This window comes from Notamacropus eugenii, chromosome 4, assembly GCF_028372415.1.
Source record: "Notamacropus eugenii isolate mMacEug1 chromosome 4, mMacEug1.pri_v2, whole genome shotgun sequence".
Taxonomy (NCBI): Eukaryota; Metazoa; Chordata; class Mammalia; order Diprotodontia; family Macropodidae; genus Notamacropus; species Notamacropus eugenii.
In genome coordinates this window covers 436,495,406-436,514,313 of record NC_092875.1, presented here as the reverse complement: position 1 = coordinate 436,514,313, position 18,908 = coordinate 436,495,406, and positions in this window count along the sequence as shown.

The window sequence follows — 18,908 nt, the reverse complement described above, 5'->3', positions numbered from 1 at the left end:
TCATATATGTCTTTCCTGGCCTCTCTGAAGTCTTCCTGTTCATCATTTCTTATAGCACAATAGAATTCCGTTACATTCATATACTATAATTTATTCAGGCATTCCTCAATTGATGGGGATCCCTTTGATTTCCAGTTTTTGACCACCACAAAGAGTGCTGCTATAAATATTTTTGTACATGTGGGGCCCTTTCTCATTTTTATGATCTCTTGGGGATACAGTTCTAGAGGCGCTTTTGCTGGATCAAAGGTTATGCATGTTTTTGTAGCCCTTTGGGCATAGTTCCAAATTGCTCTCCAGAATGGTTGGATCAGTTCACAGCTCCACCAACAGTGTATTAGTGTTCCAACTCTCCCACATCCTCTCCAACATTTATCATCTTCCTGTTCTGTCATGTTTGCCAATCTGATAGGTGTGATATGGTACCTCAGTCAGTTTGCATCTCTCTAATCAAAAGTGATTTAGAGCATTTTTTCATATGACTATAGATATCTTTAATTTCTTCCTCTGAAAATTGTCTGTTCACATCTTTTGACCATTTATCAGTTGGGGATTCTTGCCTGTTTTATGAGAAAAATTTGCCCCATTCCATTTCTCCCTTTCTCTTCCCAATATATCCCTCTCTCACCCCTTAATTTTATTTTTTAGATATCATCCCTTCCTTTTCACCTCACCCTGTGCCCTCTGTCTATATATATGTATGTATATGTGTGTGTGTGTGTGTGTGTGTGTGTGTATAATCTCTCCAACTACCCAAATACTGAGAAAAATTTCAAAAGTTACAAATATTATCTTTCCATGTAGGAATGTCAACAGTTCAACTTTGGTAAGTCCTTTATGATTTCTCTTTCCTATTTACCTTTTCATCCTTCTCTTGATTCCTGTGTTTGAAAATCAGATTTTCTATTCAGGTCTGGTCTTTTCATCAAGTATGCTTGAAAGTCCTCTATTTCTTTGAATGACCATTTTCCCCCCTGAAATATTATACTCAGTTTTGCTGAGTAGGTGATTCTTGGTTTTAGTCCTAGTTCCTTTGACTTCTGGAATATCATATTCCAAGACCTTTGATCCTTTAATGTAGAAGCTGCTAGATCTTGTATTATTCTGATTGTATTTCCACAATACTTGAATTGTTTCCTTCTGACTGCTTGCAATATTTTCTCCTTGATCTGGGAACTCTGGGAGTTTTCCTTTTGAGATCTCTTTCAGGAGGTGATTGGTAGATTCTTTTAATATTTATTTTACCCTCTGGTCCTAGAATATCAGGGTGGTTTTCCTTGATAATTTCATGAAAGATGACGCATAGGCTCTTTTTTGATTCTGACTTTCAGGTAGTCCCATAATTTTTAAATTTTCTTTCCTGGATCTATTTTCCAGGTCAGTTGTTTTTCCAATGAGATATTTCACATTGTCTTCTCTTTTTTTCATTCTTTTAGTTTTGTTTTGCAATTTCCTGGTTTCTCATAAAGTCATTAGCATCCATCTGCACAATCCTGGCCTGTGCTCTGGTCTGGGAGCAACCACAAGCTTTCCTGTCCAGGATTTGTGAATAGAATTCCCTCTCCAGAGCCTCCACCAGCTCCACCAGTCAGTACTCCTCCTCACCCCAGGATCAGCACTCAGGTCTGAGATTTGGATCAGCTACTCAATTCTCCCAGGGTCTTTAGGCTGAGGGTTCAAAAAATGGATGCCACCTGGGGCCAGGGCTAGGAGAGGACCCTGTTCCTTTCTCATTCAGGTGAAAGAGTTTTCTTGCTGACCTTTGAGGCTGTCTTTGGTGTTTGTGGATTGAGGAATCTGGGAACTGTAGCTGCTGCCAGTGGTACTTTGAAACCTGCTCTGCTACTGTCCATGCCACACCTTGCAGCCAAGGCTGGGCTGCTCTCTGTGGGTTGCACTCTACTCTGAGACTGATGCAATATACCTTTCCTGTTGGCCTTCCAGGCTGCCTTGGGCTGGAAGTCTCTTTCACTCTGTCGTTTTGTGGCTTCTTGTCCTTTAGAATTTGTTTAGAGTCATTTTTTTATGTGTATTTTATGGGCTGTAGGGGCAGAGTTTCTACAGCCCTGTCCTTCTACTCCACCATCTTGGCTCTGCTCCTTGTGAGTACATTTTACTATAACATATACTTGTTAGGCAGACTCATTTGTTTCTGTTGTTCAGTCATTTCAGTCATGTACAATTTTTTGTGATCCTATTTGGGGTTTTATTGACTTGCCTAGATAGTAAGTGTCTGGAGCCAGACTTAAACTTAGGAAGATGAGTCTTCCTGACTCCAGGTCCAGCACTTTATTCATGGTGCCACCTAGCTGCCTAGTAGGACCCATACCTCAGTAAAAAAAAAAAAAAAAAAAAAAAAAGTATAACATAAGAAACTAATTCCAACTCAGAAAATAAATTTCTAATGCTGACATGGGACCAATTTGCTGGGCAAACATAAGTTGTGCCTTAATTTTCTAAAGCATAAAATGGAAATGATTAATCTTCTCAATCCCTCTGTTGGTGGAACTAGGAAGTATTCTAATCATTCTGTTTTAAATTTAGAATTATACAGGAAATGGTCTGTACCCTTTGATGCAATGATCCCACTAATGGAGAACTTTTTGATAATAATTGTACTTTAAGATTTGCAAAGCCCTTTAAATATGTTATCTTGTTTGAAATTCATGGCAACCCTATGAAATAAGCACCACTGTTTTCCTTATTTTATGGTTAAGTAAACTGAGGCTAAGAGATTAAGTGACTTTCCCATGGTATCACAACTTGTAAGTGTCTGAGATAGATATTGAACTAAGGTTTTATCTGAATCCAAGACCATACTCTATCTACTATGCCATCTAGGTGCCCTGAGGAAGTCAAAGACAGAAATCGTAAGTCTTATCTATACAAAAATATTCAGAGAAACATTCTTTGTGGTAGCAAAGAACTGAAAGCAGAGGGGATGCCCATGAATAGAGTGACTGGGAAAAAAAAAACACTATCTGAATATAATGAATATAGTATACAATAAGAAATGAGGACTATGAAGATTTTTTAATGGGAAATCTGCATGAATTGGTATAGAGTAAAATAAGTAGAACTAAGAATGATATACACAACTACTACAAGAATATAAATGAAAAAATCATTAAAATCAGTTGAATCCTAACAGAAAAAAAATCAACATGGGATCAGCTAGATGATAAAACATACTTCCTTCCTCATGGCATAAAAATAAGTGACTACTAGAAAAAAATAGCATATACACCTTTGGATATTGTTACTGTATTGTAAATCTTTGCTTAAATGACTTTCTTTGTCAATCAGGGGTTCCACTCTCTCCAGAGGTGAAGAAGAACTATGATTTAAAGATGAGAAGCACCTTTTAAAACTTCAGAGTTTTTTTCAACATCTGTTTGCTGACCTAGTTTCATCACTAAATTATCATTTGCTTAGTTGGTTCTCTAACAAACCTATATATTTCTTTCTTGTGTTTTTGATAAAACACTTTGAACTGAAATTGAGAGTTACCTGAGAAGGACTTGAATAGAGGAAATTTTCATTTTTATGGTGCAGAGGGAGGAAAATGCACCTTTAGAAGGTCAGTGGTCAGTGCAGTATTTCTAATGTTATTATTATTGTTGTTTTCCTTTTTTTTTCTTTTTCAAAAACCTGGAATGATTTACTTTTTGTATGGTGTGGTTTTCATTTTTGATTTCTTGAACTATATCTCTGAAAAGACAGGCTTTTAGTGGAACTGCTTGACTCCACCTTAAAACCCAAAACACTCTGACTTTCACTGATTTGCCAATAATGGTCTCAGCCAAGCTTCTGTGACTCATTATTTAGTTTTGATGGTTTAGAAGAGTGTAAGTAGCAATTCTTTTCCATTCTGGCTAGAAACTTTAAAGATCTTCCCCTCCCAGACTGATATCTTTGTAATGGTAAATTGAGCCATCTTTTGATGGCTCAATTTTTACCCAGCCCTTAGTCATTGAATGGGTGTGGCCTTAGACAAACTGAGAACTGAGAAAGACCTTAATTTGGAAAAATTAAGGTCACCCACTTCATCCTGGGCCATCTTCAGTCATCTTGACCTTTGTCTTGCCACTGGACTTTGGATGACTCTGGAGGACTTTGTACAGCTCTGCCCCACTCATCTAATTTATGAGCAAGTCAAGATATCACACTAGTGATAGCATTGGTCCTCTTCAAGAATGAAGAACCGCCAACAACAAAGATCAGGTTGACTCATTTCCATAAGTAGAAGAGGAGAAAATTATTTCCAGGATCAAATATAAAATTGTCATTGAAATCTCTCTATAACCTACCTCCCTTTTATGACTTACACTCCCACCAACACCACTAACACCACCTATTTTGTGTTCCAGTGTCACTGGCTTCTTTGTTGTTCTCTGAACAAGACTCTCCACCTCTTGACTCTGGGCATTTCCATCAGCTTTCTTCCAAGCCTGGAATGCTCTTTCTTCTCTTCTCTGTTTCCAGGCTTCCCTGGCTTTTCTCAAGTTCTAGTTAAAATCCCATCAACTCTGAGAAGCTTACCTAGACCCCCTTAATTTTAATGCCTTCTCCCTATTGATTATTTCTGATTTACATCCCATATAATATGTAGCTTGTTTGCACATAGTTGTTTGCACGTTGTCTTCCCCATTAGACTGTGAGCTCCTTGAGAGTGGAGATTATCTTTTGTCTTTTTTTGCATCCCTAGCACTTAAAACAGCACCTGGTATATAATAACTGTTTATTTATTGACTGAGGGATTGACTGAAATGATGCCAAATTTCTCCATGTTTTTGTGAGAAAAGATACTCCATAGTGGAGCCTCCCAAGTCACAGTGAAAGGTAGTGGTTCACTAGTCAAGCAGCATACCACAAACTCAGAATCTGTGTGTTGTAATGACAGTATCTTAATGTAATGTAATGACAGGCAATTAGGTGGCACACTGGATAGAACATCAGACTTGGAATCTGGAAGAACTGTGTTCAAATTTGACCTAAGACACTAACTAGCTGTGAGACCCTGGGTAAGCCTCTTAACCCTGTTCACCTCAGTTTTCTCCTCTGAAAAATGGGGATAATAATAATGCCTACCTCTCGGGGTTGTTATGAGGATGAAGTGAGATAATAATTGTAAAGTGCTTAGCACACTGCCTGGTACATAGTAGGCACTATAAAATTGTTAGCCATTATTATTATTACAAATGGCTCAAAAGTTACTTAGTCCATCTACTTACACCTGAACCAAAACCACTTACCATATTCACTCATCTGAGAAAGGAAAACGGCGTAATGATGTACTAACAGTTTTACAGACAGTTTTTACATGGAGGGATAAAGAAAAAGCATTTCAGGATATGAGCAAGCATGGTGACTCAATACCATCAATAAAAGAAATGAGGGAAAACATGGTAGATGCCAAAGACTCAGAGCTTCTCATATTTCTAGAGTCTTTTAGAAGGGCCTCAGAATCTTTCACAGTCTCCTAATGATGTTACTCCCCATGGTACCATTAAGAAATTGTTGATCTTCAAATTTCTCAGTACTGGGAGACCATGATTTCAAGTTTCCTAGAGAATTATGAGGGGTTTTTCGTTTGAATATTCAATCAGATCATCCAATGTACTAGTTTCAAACAAAAGCTCCGCAGGTTTTCTTTTGCACAGGAAAAAGAAAAACCTAAATGTGGACACACAAAAAGGCTCTTAAATTGTTAGTAAATTATTGGTCTATAGTACATACTTGTTAGTAGACACTATATTCAGTAGAAAAGTACTATGTGATAGACTTGACTCAACAGTGAAAACTGATTGCTAACACTGTCATGGCATACATTTGCTGGGCAGTCACAAATTGTGCCTTAATTTTCTAAAGTTTATCATGAGAGTAATAACTCTGGTCTTCTCTGAGAAACTGTTGGTTAAAAATATATACTATTTGGTATAGATTATTTGTTGTGTCTGTCCTTTGTTTTTCAAGAAGACCATGACATCGGAGAAATGATACATGACTTGCTCTTGACTTTGTTTTGAATGAGGGAGGGCTGATAGATTAGTTAATATCTAAGGCAAGGAAGGCCTTTGTTGGGTGAGCCACCAAGCATGGGCAATGAGTTGCATAGGATGTACAGCAACTGATGGGTTACATGTAAGTACAATGGATGGAGTGCTGGGCCTGGAGACTGGAAGAGTTGAATTGAAATCCTACCTCAGACACTTACTAACTGTATAACGCTGGACAAGTCACTTAACCCTGTTTGCCTCAGTTTCCTCATATGTAAAGTAATTAGGAGAAGGAAATGACAAACTACTCCAGTATCTTTACCAACCCTGCCCCTCCAAAAAATACCCCGAATAAGGTCATGAAGAATTGGATACAACTGAAAGGTCTAAATAGCAACAACCATACTCCATCAATAGAGGTAATATCCGAGTCAATAAAATCATAGATCCATTGGAGTATAAGTAATAATAATCTATATTGACTGGTTGAGGTAAAAAGACCTATAAATCAAATGATTTAAAGTGGCAACTTTGAAAAAGAAAAAAATAAGAAGGCATATTTTGGGAAGCAACCTGAGCCCTGGATTTGAAATGTGAAAAGCTAGGTCCAAATTCCATCTCTGACACTCAAGGCCTATGTCACTAGGTAAATTATTTTGTCTCTCTGGGACTCAATTTCCTAATTTTAAAATGGGGGTGGTAGTATTTGTGACAACAGATTTTGTGAGGACAGTGTTTTGTGAATCTTAAAGGCCATAGAAATATGATTTATTTTTAATAACCATCTATTCCATTCCATTGTTTTGAGGAAAGTGAATCTCCAAGTAGCAAAGACTTGCCTGTTTTCATCTTGAATATCCATAGAAATAGAGAATGCTAATAATTTTTTGAAATTATTCATTCAATTAAATTCAGTTCAGTAAAAATAACAAATTAACAACAACCAGAAACCATTTATTAGAGGCTGAATTGCCTTTGGGAAATTACTTAGCGATTTTTTTGAATGACCCCAAGCATTTTCCCAAAGGAAAGGTAAATCTTTTTAATATCAACATTCTTCTCTTGTTGCTTTATTACTGAAAATCTTTGGATAATACAGACTCCAAAGAATTAAAACTGTATGTTGTGAAAGGGCAATGGAAAGATATATGCCAAGAGTAAATTTGTCACATCTTATAAGAATAACATTTAAACAGACGTATAATGATTATAACAGCTAGCATTTGTATAGTTCTTACAGGTTTGCAAAGTACTTTATAATTATTATCTCATTTTATCCTCCTAACCACTCTGGGAGGCAGGTACTTTTATTATCCCTGTTTTGTAGATAATGAAACTGAGGCAAACAGATGACTTGCCTAAAGTCACACAACTAATAAATGTCTGAGGTTGGATTTAAACTCAGGTCTTCCTGACTTTATGACCAGTGCTCTATAATCAGAATAAGGTATGAGTAGAAAAAAGTGTTGATGTTTGTATAATGAAAATGGGGCAAAACTGATGAAGAGCTCCTGTGTTATCATGGTATCCACACAGTGTCAACAAATTTGGAGGAGGGCCCCCAGATATTGGGCAGATCCCTGTGGAGGGCATGGACAAGAGTCTCATGGGATGAGAGGGTGTGAACAGAATGTAAGCTGTACCAATGGAAGGAGTAGCCAAATCGGTGAAACCACCGATCCAGTGAAGTATTAAAAAAGGGTAATGGAGGCATGTACCGAAAGACTAGAATCAGCTTTGACCCTTATTTGCCCCGTTTTTTTCATTGGCATTCTGGTGATATGAAGGGCAAGGACTTTGGTGCCTTTTCCCTCTAGACTACAGGACTTCCTTGAGAAGCAAGACCTCCTCAGTCTTTCTGCTCCTTTTCTCCCATCACGTGTGCAGGGGAGGGATTTCCAACTACAGGAGAGTGAGGCATACCTAACCCTAAATCCAGGACTCACTATTCCAAGATGCTCAGATAGACAGCACTCAGCACAACATCAATTCCCCTTGGAACAAGAAGCAATCTCTGAGAGTGAAGTCCTTCCCAATGGAAGGACTCATCTGTCATCAATGGTGAGACCACCACCATGTGAGAAATGAACTGGTAGAAGTCTAATCCCCCAAAAGATAGAAGTGGTGTAAGGGGGGATGGGGAAATGTCTTCAAGGTTTTTGGAAATGTTTACTTTTGCTACATCTTTGAAGTAAATATCCCTTTTTAAGAACTGCTAATATTAAGTGGTTAAATGGAACTGGGTTGCTAGACACTGGTCCCCTAATAAAATGGGGGGAACAGAGCTGATGAGGGCTAGAGTCAAAGCAATATTCACCAAGAGTACCTGAGAACCCTGAGGGGTCTCCATAGCCTTCCTGGCCTGGAGAAAGTAGAGTCAGAACATACAGGTTACAGAAACATCTGCCAAATGCTATGCTAGGTATTAGATGTTGGTTTTGCTGTTGTTTTACTTTTGAGTTGTTTTAGTCATGTTCCACTATTTGTGATCCCTTTTCAGGTTTTCTTGGCAAAGACATTTCAGTGGTTTGCCATTTTTCTTCTCCAATTCATTTTACAGATGAGGAAAGTGAGACAAACATGGGTAAATGACTTGCCCAGGGTCACACAGCTGGATTTAAACTCAGGAAGATGATTTCAGGTCTGGCACTCTATCCATTATGTCACCTAACTACCCCTATAGTTGGATATTGTGCACAATAATTGAATTCTATACAAAATCCACTATTATATGCTAGAGAGATAGAGGCAAGAAAAATCAAAATAATACTCTCAAAGGACTTATGGTTTTTAACAAGATAAGATCGATACACATATAAGGATGATAGGAGGGTGGATACTGTAAGAACAAATAAGAGCTCTAGACAAAATACTGGAAGACATTTGAGGATACAATAATCACTTTTTTCAAGGAGATCAGAGAAAACTCCATGGAGGAGCTAGACTGACCCAGCAGAAGGACCTTAAGAAATCTGAGATGCAGATATTCAGAAGGAATGCCCTCTAGATCTAGGATATGGAATACCTACATCCATGGAGATGAGGGAGTACAGAATGAGATCAGGAAACAGGTAGTAGGTCAGTTTGACTGAAACATACAGGGCATGAAGGGGAATAGTATTAAATAAGGCTGGAAAGGTAGAGTTGAATCTGATTCTGGAGGGTCTTAAAAATCAGAGCAAGGTTTTTTTTTTTAACTATATAAGCAATGAAAGTTGGGTTTTTTGTTGTTTTTTTAAGTGAACAGTAATATCATCATACTTATTTATCAGAAAAATTACCAAAGCAGAGACAGAGATTAGAGGCAGAATGACAACTTCAAGGTAATGAACCTTTAAGTAATTGAAGGCTTGAAATACAATGGACATATGAGTTCGGAGGAGGGAGAGGGATATAGGAGAGACACAAAAGTAAAAATGATCAGTCTGGGCAAATGACTGTGGAGTGTGGGGAAGAAAGAAGAGTCAGAGGTCTCATTGGGAATTTTGGGAGGACTATCAGTAGAAACAGGGAAATTGGGAGAAGTATAGTTTTGGTGGGGAGGGATATGATGAGTTGAGTTTTGGACATATTGATATATTGGTGAATATATAGATTTAGAAGCTGAGTGTTTAGAGATGATAGTTGGAGGGATGGGAGTGGATGACAGAACATAGAAGAATAAAAATGATGTCAGAAGGAAGAAGAAGGAAATGGGGGAAGAAGTAGTCAGATAAGGAGGAGGAGAAACAGAACAGGATAGTGTCATGGAAGTTAAAGGAGGAAAGAGGAGTAAAGAAGTGTGAGATCATACCAGCATTTTGAGAAAGTTCTTCCTCACTCATTCTTCTGTCCATTCAACAAATATCTATTGAATAATGCTTGTTGAAGAATGATTATCACAATTATCTCTGAATATTACTTGGATGATTTTGGAAGGGAAAAAAAGTTTGACATATCATCCCTGTCCTTTGAAGCATATGATGTATCCGAGGAACTAAGATATACTCATGTAAAACAAGCAAACAAGGAAGGTAGCAGTACAATATAATCTTCAACATTCAAGAAAAAGTGCCAATAATGATAGTAAAATAGCATCCATTTACAATAATGCTTTCTGATTTATAAAATGCTTTCTAAGACATATTATTTGATCCTGTATGTGGTATAAGATTTATTATCCCCATTTTACAGACAGAGGAAACTGGACTGAAAGATCAACTGACGTCCAAAGTCACATAGATGTCACGTAGAAAGATGTGGGTCAGACAATTAAGTTGTGTTAAAATTCAGAGGAGCAGAGAGATCACTGGCATTTATTAGCAATGAAGACTTCATGGAGTAAGTGCATATATACATATGTATGTGTATATATAGATACATATACATATATATACACACACATGTGCACACACATATAAAACATCTATAGTTACGTATATACATACGTATGTTCAGATCAAGGAGTTTAGACTTTTTACTGTAAATTTTGGAGAATCATTGAGGATGTCTGGGTATGGAGATAATGTTTGAAGACAATGAATTGGGATTAGTGTGTGGAATGGAGCTGAAAGGGGAAAAACTAAATTCAAAGATGCTAGTGAGGCAGATAATGCAATGTTACATGACTTAAGTAATGATAATAGTGATAACTGCTAACATTTTTATGCTAATTTAAGGTTTGAGAAATTATTTGCATACATTATCCCATTTCAGCCCCAAGATAATCCTGTGAGATAGGTACTACAAGTATCATTATTATAGTTTTACAAATGAGGAAACTGAGACTTGAAAAGGTTAAAGAAGCTCCCCATGGTCACACAGTTGGCAAATATCAGAGGCAGGATTTGAATGAACACAAGTCTTTCTGATTCTAAGTCCATTAATCACTTCACTATAACTACACCTCTCTCTCTCTCTCTCTCTCTCTCTCTCTCTCTCTCTCTCTCTCTCTCTCTCTCTCTTTCTCTCTCTCTCTCTCTCCATATATATATATATACATATATATTTATATATGTATATATATATATATATACATATATATATATATGTGTACCACTATACCTCTCTGTAAAGACCTGGACTAGGTCAGCAGCATTGGTAATGGAAAGAAAGGAGTGGATTTGAGACGTAATGAAAGAAGAACTTTTATGCACAAACACCATCAATCCTGTTTTAATTTAAGTTAATTTCCTTTTGTTCCTTTCTAAGTGCTCTGAGGACACAGAGTACAATTGATCAGTACCCCCTTCATTAAAAAGCTTAATCAGGTCATGCCTTGTGGTCATCACATCATGCCATGGAGTAGAAACAGAAATTTCCAATGAAATTTCCAATTTATATTAGAATGAAATTATTTTCTGATTGACTTATGTGTTAATCAATTGTTCTTGGCTCTCAATATTTTATTTGAGCAGACTCAAAATAGAACCAAAGAATTTTGCATCTTGATAAAGTCTTTACAAACTATCTTTTAAAAATATTTTTATTCCTATCTTTTATTTTCACATCACTTTCATTTTTCAATATATCTCCTCTATTCCATCCAAAGAATCATCCCTTATAATAAAGAATAAAAATGAGAGGGGGGAAAGGCCATTCAGGAGGAACTGACACATCAGTCAACTTTGATAGTATTTTAGTATTCCAAATCCATTGTCTCCCATCTCTACAAAGAAGGGAGTTCCCTCCAAGATCCAAGGTGGATCATTATGATTTTATAGAATAAGATGTATATAATGTTGAGCTTTACTTGTGAAAGATCAGTAGCGTGGTGGACAAAGTGTTTGAACTTTGAGTCAAGAAGACCTAAGTTTGAATAATGTCTTATTAGCTGTGTGACCATAGGCAAGTCACTTAACCTCACTCAGGTTCCATTTCCTCTTTTATAAAATGGGGATAATAATAGCATCTTTCTCTCAAGGTTGTTGTGAAGATCAAATGAAGATACAAACATACAAATACATATGCATGTATATATGTGTATATATAATATGTGTGTATATGTATGTTGCTTTTCATATCTTAAACCTCTATATAAATGCTAGTTCTTTCCATTTACATTGCTGTAGATAGTCAGGCATTGCCATCTGACTCGCCAATGAATGTACCCTATGAACTCTTGGATCTTGCCATCAGCTTTAGAGCTATACTCTCCTATACATGTTGTTTCCTCCAATTAGAATGTGAGTTCCTTGAGAACCAGGACACTCTCACTTTTCTATCTGAATCCCCAGCACTAAGCATAGTGCGTTGCTCATAGTAAATACTTAATAAATGCTATGCTTTTTTCTTCCTTCCTTCCTTCCTTCCTTCCTTCCTTCCTTCCTTCCTTCCTTCCATCCATCCAAGTTTCCTTCATTGTACACCATTGTTTTCCTACTTCTGCTTACTTCACATTACATCAGTTCATGTCTTCCCATGCTTCTTTTTTGTTCTTTTCTGGTGGGGGGGGGGTATGTGGAGAAGTAACATTTAGTCACATTTCATGTATCTCATTTTCTTTAGGCATTCCTCCATCAAGGGACATTCAATATTTTCTAGGATTATTTATTTATTTACCACTACAAAAAATGCTATTATAATTTTGCTGTATATTTGACCCATTCTTTCAGTTTTTCCTTTCTTGGGGTACATATCTAGCAGAGAGATTGTGGATCAAAAAGTATGACATTTTAGTCATTTTCTTGGGATGATTCCAAATTACTTTTTAGAATGAGTGGACTAATGCATAACTCCACTAATAGTGTATCAGTTAGTGTGACTGTCTTCCATAAGTCTCCAATACTAACTATTCCCCTCTTTTGCCATTTTTGTCAATTTTCTGGATATGAGGTGAAACCTCAAAGTCGTTTTGATTTGGATTTTCCTTATTATTAACAAATTACTTTTGTAACAAGAATAGATTCTCACCTCTATGGGATGGTTGAGGAAGATGCAGCTCTCAAGGTCCATTTCAGCCATATGCCTACCATTGCTGATTTTGTTCAGTCATTTCAGTTGTACGTGACTCTTTCATTTGTATCTTACTCTTCATGACCCTATTTGGGGTATTCTTGGAAAAGATATAGGAGCGGTTTGCCATGTCTGTTTTCAGCTGCTTTTACGTATGAGGAAACTGAGACAAGCAGGGTAAAGTGACTTGCCCGGGGTCAAATGACTAGTAAATTTCTGAGGCCAGATTTGAACTCAGGAAGATCTGAGTCTTCCTGACTCAAGGTTGGTGCTTTATGCAGTGTGATGCCTAGCTACCTGCATGCAACCTATACTTCCTTTCAGTAACAGCACCATGAAATGAAAATGAGAGAATGCTTGAGGGGAAAAAAATTTCAATTCTTTCCAGTAGACTACATTATAATTAGATTTGCAGTTCATCCTCTTTTTGCTAATCTGAAAAATGAGAGGAAATTTACAAGATGAGAATATGAAGATGGAAGAGTATAAATAAAAAAGAAATGAATGTACCGGCTCAGTCTGGTAACAGCTATTGAAGAGGTCAACTGAGTTCATTTTAATGTTAATACCAAAGGCAGATTGTTTCCTTTTGCTTATAATTCATATCCTGCATGTCACGAAAATCAATAACAAAATAAGGTTCTAATTCCCCAGGACATTAAAATTAAGTGTGTAAGGTCATCTGCTAAGATGTTGAGTTTCCAGTGGGTTCTCATGTGGCTTGTTATTGACCTAGACCATGGGCCCTGCACTTCATTTTTTAACTTGAGCTGTTAACTTGCTTTTAACTTGCCTTCATGGCAAGACATCTTCATGGGGAAAAGATCTATCTCAAAGAAATTGCTATTTTAAGAGGATTCTTATTTGCTGTTATTTTTTAGGTATGTGTGATAATATCACTAAAATAGACTAAAGAAAATAATACAGAGAATTTTAATAAAGCTTTATCACCAATGGTCTTGTAAATTCTACAGCAATTTAGAAACAAATTACACTCATTTCTCATTTTTTCTCTCAAACCTATCTCTCTTCCAAGCTTCCCTATTGCTATAGAAGACCCACCCAGGTTTGCATCCTTAGTGTCATCTGCCACTACTCACTCTCACTTCTTCCACATATGCATTTAATTACCAAATCTTGCCCTTTCTATCTCCATAACATCTCTCACATATAGTTCAGTTCTCTGCCACACTCCTCATTAAGGCCTCATTACCTTTCTCATGGACTATTGAAATAATCTATTTAGTTTCACTACCTCAAGTCTCTCGTCTACACCAGAAGTGTCAAACATGGGGCCAGTGGGCAGAATGCACCTGCAACACTCTAGAATGCAGCTGGAAACAGATCAAAATATAATTGGGAAATATTTAACAAAACAAATATTTAACAAAACAAAACAAAAACAAAATTTAACAAAACAAATACAACAAAATATTACATTTTAGAAACAAGTCAATATGCGGTCTTTAGGGATCCTTTTCTATAGCTTAGTGACCCTGTTTCTACAGTTATCCCTTTCACGTCATGGCTTTCTCCATGAAGATTTCAATATAACATAGGTAGTCATAGGAAATTAAATGGGAATTTTGGGGGAGTTTTGCAGAAGTGGCAGACGACATCTGAAGGGCAGCAGACCACACGGAAAAAGTTTAGAAATTCAGAAATGCATAAAATATATGTATAGTATTATGTAATATCAACCTAAGTTTTACAATAAGGTACTATAAACACCCCATGAAATAAAGAGACTCAAACTTCTTCGATACAAAGGGAGGGCCAAAACAAACCCCCATGATGTGGAAGGGATAACTGTATTTGAATCTGACACCAAAAATGTACCCAACTGCCAGTGATTTTCCTAAGCACAGGTCTGACCTTGGAACCTCTCCCTACATAGATACATACACACGCACACACACACACACACACACACACACACACACACATGTCCCTTAATAAGTTCCCGTGGTATTTTATTATTCCAGGATCAAAAATATAAGTATCTATGTTTGGATTTAAAGTTTATCACTGCCTGATCCCTTAACTCCTTTCCAGTCATCTTACACATCAGTCCCCTCCAGGTATTCTACAATTTAGACATACTGGTAGAAATGCAGTTCCTTTCACAGGACCCTCTGTCTCTTGTCTCTGTGCAGCTCTGAGACCTGAGTTCAAATCCAGCCTCAGTCACTTACTTGTGAGACCCTGGGCAAAACACTCAACCTATGTTTGCCTCAGTTCCCTCAATTGTAAAATAGAAGTAACAGTACCTACTCCAAAGAGTTGATGTGAGGATTGAGTGAGACACTTTTTAAAACCTTTAGCATGGTGCTTGGCACATAGTAGGTGCTATATAAATGTTTATTCCCTTCCCTTTCCCTTTACATTGGCTCTCCCCTCTGCATGGAATAAATGCATTCCTCCTCCCTCTCCTCTTCTTGGAATTCCCGGTTTTCTTCAAACCTGAACTCAAACTCTTCCTTGTAGTTAAAAACTTTCCAATTCCTCCCAAGTAACAGTACTCACTCCCCCCATCCCCACCCCACCAAGGCAAATTTACCTCCTATTTTCAAATGCATTCTGCATATACTGATGTATGCATTTATAATAACTTCTGAGCAGGCAGACTGGTTTGTTTATGTCTTTGTAACATCAGTGATTAGTACAGTACCTGGTATGTAGTCAGCACTTAATAAATGTTTGTCAATTGATTGATATTTTCCCAGCTAAGGGGAACAAATTAAGTCCTGCCTCTGACATGTATTGGACGAGTGACCTTGGGAAAGTCGTCTGATTTCTCAGTGCTCCAGACAACTTGTAAGACTCAAAATTACAAAACATTTCAGATCTGCATTGTAGAAAGAGTTTACTTATGGGGAGTTCTCTATAGCAGTGATATCATTGGTCCAGTCCTTCACCCCCAAAAGAGGGTGCAAATACTGAACTTTGTACATAAATGGATACATTCAGCATTCAAGACAACCGCCATCTGGCCTCTACCTACTTTTGCATCATTATTTCCAAATTCTGTTACTTAAAAAAGTTTAGAAAAATTTGGGTGGGAGAGTTCTGTATAGCACAATAAACATATATACAATTCTCTTAGCATTGGTGTCAGCAAAATGTTTTTGTTGTGGCACAGAAGGAAACTAAACCAGATGGTAAGTAACGAAGACTGAGAGGGATAGAGAGAGTCTCGCTATTTTTCATCTCCCAGATTTCCTTTAGCCCCAGTCTTAGCCCTGTGCACTTTTCTGAGCTGTACAGGGGAGTTCACGCTACAGTAGGTGCAGGTCAGCAGTCTTGGTTGAACACATGTTGCCAATGGAAAAATACTAAGTTGAAGGGTTTGACTGCTTCTGAACAAAGGGAGAAATCATGATTCATAGACTTTGTTCTCAAAGATTCAGATTTCTTTTCATCAACAGACATCTTTCATTTGATTTTGACATGTTTTCTTTAGGAAGTACTCAAAGCATGTAACAAAGATATCCCTTGTAGCCTTTGCCAAACAGAATTTGCCAACTGTCGTCTTGTAGGATGTTAAGCAAGGAGGCTCTCAAATTGGGGATCTCAGTTTTTCCCCACTTTTTCTTTTGGCAAATCAGGAGATTTGGGTCAACACAACCACCAACCTGACTTAGTAAGTCAGTAGTTATTAGTGGTTGGTTGATGGAACCCCAAATCAGATCTTCCTTAAATTCTCCATCATTTTGTTTCTCGGCGAATTCAATTTCTCTATAACACATATATTATGGATCTTAAAATTCCTCTTACAAGACAGTTTCTTTCCTAATGTTCTATTATCAGTGTAACATTGACTCTTCTGGCCCCACTGCTTGAAGGCCAGGTATGTTACATTTTGCCAATCTCTTAGAAATCTGGCACCCTTGATGTGGTCAGGGAGTGTGCAGTCCCTGCCATTATCTCTAGACCACACCTTATTGCCTGAAATTAGGGGTTCAAATACCCCAGTTCCATTTAAGCACTTAATAGATTAGCTTTTTTTTTTTTGACCAAGAAATGCTTATTTCAAAGATACAGCAAAGGCAAACATACAAACATTTCCTCCGAACACCTCCAGGGCATAGACCTCCCTCCCCAGACCACTTCAGTCTTCGAGGGCGTGGATGAGATTCACAGTTAACTGACTTCCTATATAACACAGTCTCATTGAGTTCCAAGGCCACCTGGACCCAAGTCCTCACACTCTGGCTTCTCACAGCTTCCTTGCTGCTCTGGGAACAAAGTCTAGACTGGAATCCTGGCTCCAAGGTCACAAGACCAAAGCCTGGAGTCCATTTCTGAGAACACAGAGCCTGAAGGGAGAGGTGGAAAGTAACCCTTCCCCCACACTCAGCCTAGGGCATGCTGTTCATATCATAGGTCAGGCCTTCACAGTCTGCAGACTGTGGGCTGCTTAAGGCCCTCACACTGCTTGTGGCACACCACAGGCTTTAGTGAGGCCTGAGAAAAATGGAGAGGGAAACATTCTCTATACTTTTCATGGCCCCCAAAATCCTATGGCACATACATGGCCCAAAGGTTGTGCAGGCTTGCTATAGTGAACAAAATGCAGAGACAGATAGATAGGGATGGAGAGGAAGAGGGGAAGACAGAGAGAGAGAGAGAGAGAGAGAGAGAGAGACAGACAGACAGACAGACAGACAGACAGACAGAGACAGAGAGACAGAGAGACAGAGAGAGACAGAGAGAGACAGAAACAGAGAGAGATTAGAGACAGAGAGAAAGATAGAAGCAGAGAGAAATAGAGACAGAGACAGAGAGACAGGGGTGGAGAGGAAGAGGGGAAGACAGACAGACAGAGACAGAGAGAGACAGAGACAGAGAGACAGAAACACAGAGAGATTAGAGACAGAGAGAAAGAACCAGAGAGAAATAGAGACAGCGAGAGACAGAAACAGAGAGAGACAGAGACAGAGAGACAGAAACAGAGAGAGAGATAGAGACAGAGAGAGACAGAGAGAGAGAAAAAAAAAGAGAGAAATGCCTCAGCTACTCTGGTAATTTTAGAGATGCAGTCTATTCTGGCTATACAACCAAAGGAAAGAGGCTGCTCCTGTCCATGAGGAAGGGAAACCACAGAATGTGTTCTGCCAGAAGTAGGTCCCAGCAGAGTGTGTCCATCTTAGGTGATCTGCACTCTGCAAAGCCCAGTTGTATCCACAAACCTCAAGAACTTTGTCCAGGGGTCTGTTTGTGATACCCCAGAGAAATAAGATCTGGTTTGATCGACATATTCAGTATAAAGCCTGTTTCTCATGGAATCCTTATTTCTTATACAAGACAGCTGGTGGAACAGTGCATAGAGTGCCAGACCTGGGGTCAGAAAGACCTGAGTTCAAATTTGATCTTAGGTATTTATTAACTGTGTGAATCTAGGCAAGTCACTTAACTTCAGTTTCCTTGTTTGTAAAATGAGGTTCACAATATTACCTATCTAGCAAGGTTCTTGTAAGGACCAAATGAGATAGTCATTGTGAAGCACTTAGCACAGTGCCTGGCGCATAGTAAGTGATATATAAATATTAACCATTATTATTGTTATATTTTCTCTTGAAAAGTATCTACCACTATGAGACAGACTTATAGTGTTCATTCATTCACTGAACACTTTAAACATATGCTGCAATTCTAGTACCATTTCTAGTTCACTCACAACTTTTTTTTTCAATTAAAATTTTATCTGAAGTGCCTAAAGGTATGTCAACAGCTTTCTCTGAATCAAAATCAAAATCCATTAGCGATGCAATTTTATCCTTGAACAGAACTGAAGAGATTGTACTTATGGATCAGCTGGGAAACAGTTTTCTTTATGCCTAGAGAGCAAATAGACTTCAGGAATATTGTCATGGCATTTGCTTTAGGAGTACACTTCCACCAGAGTTCTGACAATTTTTTTTTCTTTATATGGTATTGTGATAGGCATGTTAATGCTGGAAGGGACCTCCAAGA